The sequence below is a fragment of the Triturus cristatus genome, chromosome 7 (assembly GCF_964204655.1).
Source record: "Triturus cristatus chromosome 7, aTriCri1.1, whole genome shotgun sequence".
NCBI classification, from domain to species: Eukaryota; Metazoa; Chordata; class Amphibia; order Caudata; family Salamandridae; genus Triturus; species Triturus cristatus.
This window is the reverse complement of record NC_140590.1, coordinates 1864932956-1864940753: the sequence shown is the minus strand read 5'-3', so window position 1 is coordinate 1864940753 and position 7798 is coordinate 1864932956. Positions and strand designations below refer to the sequence as shown.

General features: G+C 40.2%; 1 long non-coding RNA gene and 1 pseudogene across 1 annotated transcript in view; both read right to left on the bottom strand.

Moving 5' to 3' along the window:
• Positions 1–1615: 1615 nt before the first annotated feature.
• Positions 1616–7798, bottom strand: part of LOC146813523 (uncharacterized) — a 61903-nt gene continuing 55720 nt past the window's right edge. Inside the window, exon 4 of the long non-coding RNA XR_014966995.1 lies at positions 1616–4681. This is a non-coding gene — a long non-coding RNA (uncharacterized LOC146813523). The remainder of the gene's footprint in view (positions 4682–7798) is intronic.
• Positions 1995–3942, bottom strand: LOC146813524 (uncharacterized; annotated as a pseudogene).

Below are 7798 nucleotides of genomic sequence, written 5' to 3'. Positions count from 1 at the left end.
TGCCTGCTGTTCATGGGATATAACATCTTGCTTGTCCTGGGTGGACTGAACGATTAACAGTGATGCACAGGAAATAGACAGGAGAGGAAAGCAAGCTGAAGAGTAGTCAGAGCAGAATAGGGTCAGATCTCTCCTGCTAGTCAAACTTCAAGCATTCGGTACAGCTGTTTAGCATCCTTCATGGTTTGGTTCTCGTATATATATATATAATTTAATAATCACTTTAATTTCTCAGGAGTTAACAGCGGCTGCCTCCCCTTTCCAGAATCTACACGCTAATCAAACATGTATTTTACTACCAGCCACAGCACATTAGCAAACAACCAACAGTGCAGTGTACGCATTGATAAATACGTTTTAATTTGACAATTAAATCAGGAAGAGCATTTTTTAAAATTATTGTTCTAATCTAAAGCAAAGATGCATTCTTCTGTTCAAATATCACTTTCATGAAGAATCGGTATATTGGAAACAAACCGTTTACTTAAAGGATGGCAGGTATACATGCACTCAAGGTACAATGAAAACACATTTAGTTGACAACACTGTCAGGCATATACGAAATCTCATAGCAGATAATTAAGTCCCAGGCTGCTTGATCTAAAATGATTTTTTTTTTTTGTACCTCCTGATATCTTTCACTGTTATTACACCCTAGACGTACTCCTGCAGTTTTTGCTACTGCTGAAGTGAATATCACAGCTGTCTTGGCTCCCTATTTTCAAAGCAGGATTTTACCTATATGTCAATAGCCTGTGCCTATTGCCCTTAGGGAAAAAAAAACATCTTTTCTTCTCTTGTTTCATTACACTTGCTTTAGTTAATGCCGCTAAAAGCAGTTTCTTGTAACTGGGAGTTTAAATGTAATTATTCACGGCAAGGCAGAGATATTCTCTCTTATTTCCTCACGTGTGGTCTCTGTGGCTGGGATCGCTTGTATTTCTATAGTGGTTCTTTTTCTTTTTGTCATGCTAGCAAATGTTATTCTGTTATAAGTAGCTGAATACCAAAAGTTGTAGTTTTTGGACTATGTGGTGATCTCTTTTTTCTCCTCAAATGAGTATTCATTGTTAGGTAAATTCTCATAATAGTATATTTTGGGAACTGGTAAATCAGAACTCCTTCTATATTTACTGAGTTAGTTTCAATAGAAAATAAATATTCTGACACAATATTAATGATTGGAATTGATAAATTAAACAAAACCAGAAAAAAGGCAGACAAAAAAAAAATTAGAAATGATGGTGATCCATAATTTTTTTAGAAAATCAGGACTCGCAACTAGTCTTTGAACCCAAACAAAATTGCGAAGTGGTTCACAAGAAATAACCCAGACAAAAACATTGGTGTGGTTCAAAACAATAAACTTTGCTTGGACTTGGGTGTAAATGATTTTACTGCATAAATATCATTAAAATCATATTTTTGCAAATTTCAATATATGACATTTCCTTTAAAAGTACACTTAATAATCGCTGCTCAATTTCAGAGTTATCGCCTCCTTCTTATTTGAAATGATCTAAAATCATCATCTAAACTGCCCCTTTCAAACGTGAATTTAAAATTATGCTCTTTGCCAAAAACATGCCGGCTTAAAATATAATAATAGATCAAGTTTATTAGATCTGTTTAAGGATTTTAATCAGTTTTCTAATTACTTTTAGGTATTTCATCCAAGTTTCCAAATCATGCCTTCCGCTATCAATAACTCGAAAATCTCACACAGTTTGCCTCACAAAACATACAACCATTTTCTACGCATTCTTCTACCTGCTAATTTACATTTTTGTTAGTATTGAGATATAAACTGCAACAATTTTGTAAACAATGATTTGATATCTTTTGTAAAGTTTATAAATGATAGCGTTTTCAATAATGACAGTTCTCAGCTCAGTACTGAAAGTAGAGGAATTTGTATATTTTTCTTTCCCATGTGTCCTTCGATGTCTAGCAACCCGTGCTTTCACAATGAAGCCGGTCTCACACGCTGAGCATTAATTAAGACTTCTCATTTGTTTGTACGTTTTGGTGAATTCTAGACTACCTGTATTAGTGAAGCTTTTGCCACAATCTGAGCATTGGTTAAGGATTCTTGCATGAGTCTCTTTTACGGTGCATGGTAAGACTTGCTTTACTACTTAACCCTTTCCCACATTCTGTGCACTGATAAGGAGTCTCTCCTGTATGAGTTCTAAGGTGACTAGTAAGACCAGAAGATTGACTGAACCCTGCCCCACATTCAGTGCACTGATAGGGTTTCTCACCTGTATGAGTTCTAAGGTGACAAGTAAGACCAGAAGATTGACGGAACCCTGCCCCACATTCTGTGCACTGATAAGGAGTCTCTCCTGTATGAGTTCTAAGGTGACTAGTAAGACCAGAAGATTGACTGAACCCTGCCCCACATTCAGTGCACTGATAGGGTTTCTCACCTGTATGTGTTCTCTGGTGCTTAGTAAGGCTTCCTTTGGCAGAAAAGCTAGCCACACAATCAAGGCACTGATACGGTTTCTCACCAGTATGTACTCTCTGGTGTTTAGTAAGAATGTCTTTTCTAATACACCTTTTACCACATTCAGAGCACTCATAAGGTTTTTCGCCTGTGTGTGTTCTCCGGTGACTATTAAGAGATCCCTTCTGATTGAACCCTTTCCCACATTCTGTGCACTGATATGGAGTCTGTCCTGTATGAGTTCTAAGGTGACTAGTAAGACCAGAAGATTGACTGAACCCTGCCCCACATTCAGTGCACTGATAGGGTTTCTCACCTGTATGAGTTCTAAGGTGACTAGTAAGACCAGAAGATTGACGGAACCCTGCCCCACATTCTGTGCACTGATAAGGAGTCTCTCCTGTATGAGTTCTAAGGTGACTAGTAAGACCAGAAGATTGACTGAACCCTGCCCCACATTCAGTGCACTGATAGGGTTTCTCACCTGTATGTGCTCTCTGGTGCTTAGTAAGGCTTCCTTTGGCAGAAAAGCTGGCCACACAATCAAGGCACTGATACGGTTTCTCACCAGTATGTACTCTCTGGTGTTTAGTAAGAATGTCTTTTCTAATACACCTTTTACCACGTTCAGAGCACTCATAAGGTTTTTCGCCTGTGTGTGTTCTCCGGTGACTATTAAGAGATCCCTTCTGATTGAACCCTTTCCCACATTCTGTGCACTGATATGGAGTCTGTCCTGTATGAGTTCTAAGGTGGCTAGCTAAGATATGTGAGTGACTGAAGTGTGCTCCACATTCAGTACACTGATAAGGTTTCTCACCTGTATGTAATCTCTGGTGTTTTTTAAGGTATCCTTTATCAGAGAAGCTAATCTCACATTCAGTGTAGTGATAAGGTTTCTCGCCAGTATGTATTCTCTGGTGAATAGTAAGATTACTTTTTGTATTAAAACTTTTGCCACATTCCGTGCACTGATAAGGGTTCTCACCTGTGTGTGTTCTCTGGTGAGTAATAAGACTATTTTTATAACTAAAATAAACCCCACAGTCAGTGCATTGATAAGGTTTCTCGCCGGTGTGTATTCTCTGGTGAACAATAAGACTTGCTTTCGCCCTGAACTTTTTCCTACATTCTGAACACTGATAAGGTTTATCCTCTGTATGTGATCGATTGTGTGTAATAAGATATTCTTTCTTAATGAACAGTTTACCACATTCAATGCATTTATAGGGTTTCTCGCCTGTGTGTGCTCGCTCGTGAATTGTAAGATTATCTTGCTTACTAAAAACTTTCTCACATTCTGAGCACTGATAAAGTTTCTTGCCCGAGTGTGATCTCTGGTGAAGAGTAAGACTTCTTTTCACTTTGAACCTTTTCCCATGTTCTGAATATAGATACGGTTTCTCACCAGTTTGGGCTGTCTGGCGGATAGGTTTCTTATCTGTATCAGTCCCTTGGTAGATGTTAAGAGATTGCATGGTGTCCCACATTCAGTACATTAATCAGGTTTCCCACATGTATGTCTTCTATTATGCTTTGTAGGATTTTTTTTTCATTTGCAAGGTACTGGTAGCTGATGAGAGTTTTCTTTTGAGAGTGCTCTCTGGTGAAGGGCACGGCTTTCAGATGAACCCCCCTCACCTAATCTGTGCATTGATAATGCTCATGCTCTCTTTCTCGCTGAAGATCGGTAATGTTTCGCGCCTGTACATTTTCCACATTTCAGTGCACTGATAAAGTTTCTTGCCAGTTTGGAACGTGTTCTTACGTGTTTAGTATCAAGTCCTTCCTTGATGAAGCTCTTCTTACACTTGCAGCATTGATAGGATAGTCTGTGTGAGTTCACAGATGCCTGTCACACTTTCACTTTCTTTGAAGCTATTTTCACATTCAGTGCATTGATAAAGTTTTTCAGGAATACGGCTTCTTTTGTTGAATAAAATTCTCTCACTGAGTGAAGCTTTTCAACATTTTTTTTTAAATTAAACTCATCTTAGATTTAATAAAAGTTTTGAGATATTTGTGAATAACAATCTTTTCTATTTGATCCATGCTTTAACACTTTTCTCTGGTTTTCCTTTGTCGGTCTGGTATGTTAGAAGCGGTACAGTATTGATTACGTGTCACAGAGAATTGATAATATCCCATTTTCCATTACTTAATCGGCCGGCAGTGCTATCCAATTAAACTCAACAGAATTTCAGTTGCTGTGTTTCACACATTGATTACCTATTAAAATAAACAGAAAGTAACATTGTTAGTTTTTGTCATGTTCCCACAGCAAAATATACAAGACAAAAGCTACTTCTCAGTAATTTTGCAAAGAGGGTCGCCTTTCCCATGTTTTAGCTAGTATGGTTTTGAATTCCCATAACGGTGGAATGACTGCATCCCTGTTGAAGGGAAGAGATGATAGTGAACTTGTGCACCATCAGACAACTATCTCTTAAAAATAATAAAGAAAAAGCATCGGCAAATCCAATAAGTCTTGCGTATGCAGGAGCTATTGGCTTTGGTAATGTCAAGAATTCCTGTCATGCGAGGGGAGGAAAACGGTAACCAGCGAAAACGGACTACATCTCCCAGGATGCTTAGCGGTTGAGAGGTTATGTAAACAGGAGAGCTGTTACATAACACAAGGAAAACACGCCCTTATGTAAACAGGAGAGCTGTTACATAACTCAAGGAAAACACGCCCTTATGTAAACAGGAGAGCTGTTACATAACTCAAGGAAAACACGCCCTTATGTAAACAGGAGAGCTGTTACATAACTCAAGGAAAACACGCCCTATAAAGGGAGGAACCGGGAGGTACAAGGCTGTCGGATATTGTGTTTACACCGACGTACCTGCTTCGTGAAGAGCAGTGTTCCGGAGTGGTGCTCCAGTAAGGCAAGAACGGAGGTAGGTCGAGTCGTTACTCCCTGGGCCGTGTCTTGTCCCATCGTCACCTGTGAAGGACCCGGAAGCTCTACCGGTCTACCATTGAGCTTCGCTTTTTTGACTCGGCTGAGTCAAAGCGCAGTGGCGCTTTTGCTGGTTGGAGTCGTAACTCCCAGCCCGACCAGAGATACAGGGACTGCCAGCTGTAACGCACACCAGGAGGTGTTTGCCGCGTTACAGACTCGGAAGTCCACAGGATCGATCGAGCGGCTGCTCTCGGTTCAGTCTTCTTGCTGTAGATTGGGGTATCGGTGACGCATCACCAGGAGGTGACTCCGCGTCCCGGTGCAGTCTGAGGAAGAGGTTGAGCGGCTGCTCCCTTCAGGTAGAGACCCCGGCTGGGTGTTTCCCTGACTCCTCGATTTTCCCCAACACTCTTCGCGCCCCTCACAGCCTACCGATTGGCATTGTCGGCCATTTCATTTCTGCCCTCTGTTGGCATACGCCGGGATCGGCGTGTATGCAGAGGACGGTTAGGACCATCCGTGCTGTGGGCTGGTAACGTACTTAGCCTGGAGGATTCCAGTGTCTATAACTTTTGTTTATTCTTTGTAGTATTTTTGCCTTCATTAAAATAACTAACCCTTCACAAGTGGTTGCGTCCTCATTATCGTGTCTGTTAAACGATCCTGAGACGTTCAGGGCGTTACAGGTAACGTGTTTTAGCCATGTTGAATCAGAACACATTTTTTTCCACTGGACTTGTTATTAAACTCTAATATTTCACTAAGTGGATGCTTAATTATCAACCTAAGAACGACAGATATAACTACGATATCAAAAGTAACCAATTAAGCTCCAACAACAGTATTTAGAATCTCATAGATATTTTATAAAATATACGTAAAATACTATTGACATTTGAAAATGTAATTAATCATTCATTGGACTAGATACATAACATAATGTGTATTTCTAAAGCGCACGTTCACCAGTAGGTATCTTGGTGCTGATAACAGATGTTTATTGCTACCCAATTCAATGGAACTTATTTTATCGACTTCAGATGGATGAAAGGCTGAGTGGGCCCACCGGAATTTGAACCTGTGATTATGGGGTCAATCACAGGCCCCAGCAGCTGTAGCATTTGTCCACAGAGCCACCAGACCCGGCTACAATATCTAAAACGTTTAGTCCAAATATTACAAAAAATACAACTGTATTCAATCAAAGTACTAAAAAAGGTTATTGTGTCGACGCAGCATTTCAGTGACTTCTTGACCTTTATCCCACCGTCTTCAGGACCAATAACTGAATTAAAACTAAGAGAAACCATAAAATATATATATAAACATAGTTGTTAAACAGATATGTAAACATATATGGTTGGGCATACAATGTTGTTCATACTATGATTCTTTTATACGTACAACATATCAAGACAAAAAAGGCATATTTACCAACATGATATATATATATATATATATCCTACTGGCGGTTGCCAGTAGGTAGTTATAGTTAGGACCTAGTTACTATAGGAAAATGGCAACATTCTATTCGCAATAACTTTGGCGCCGATTGACGAATCTTCGCGAAATTTTCAAAACTAATTATTTGTTGAGATCAGCTCCTATGTTGAAAGTTTGGGGGTGATTCATGAAGGGGGGCTGAGAAAACAGGGGGGTCCCAAAACGTGTTTTTTCAATGTTAATTTCCTTAGGAAACTTTAGACAAGGCTACAGGTCGAATGGGTGGACGGAATTTCCCCAAATTTGGAAGGGAGAAGGGTCTTGGTCTAGAAAGCACGCTTTTGTTTATTTGGTATAAATACGTTCAGTAGTTTTTGAGAAGTATCAAAATTTTCAGATATAGATATTTGGGAATTCTGCCATCTGATTGGCTGAGGCGTTACAAGCATGAGCTTGTTGGTGATTGGCTGCGAGCGGTTGCAACTAGGAAGTGTTGGCCGCCATTTTGTGATTCCATTGAAGCGAGTAAGGGGAAAAAAGGGAGAAAAAAGTGGGAAAGAGGAGGGTAGGAGCGCTGTGAGGTTTGTAGGGTGGGTAGGGTGTGCTATAGAGGGAGTGTGAAGCGAATTATTTATCCCTACTGGTGTGAAAGTGCTGTTTTGCCCACTGTGAGATAGTGCGGAGGTGAGGTGCCTGTACAGTCTGGGATGAAACTGTGCGTCTAAACTGTGAGCTGAGTGCTGTAAAGTGATGTGCTCTGGGCACTGCAGCATAGTGGGCGCTGTAGCATATCTGTGCAGGTGGTGTTAGTATGCTTTAGAGTATAGCGGGAGTGGGAAGCAAAGTACTTAGTGGTATCGGTATGAAGACTCAGGGATGAAACTGTGAATGTAAGTCGTGAGTTTATTGCTGTGAAGTGATGTGCTGTAGGATACTGGCCGCTGTAGCATACCTGTGTAAGTAGTGTTAGTGTGCATCTATTCTATACAGGGAG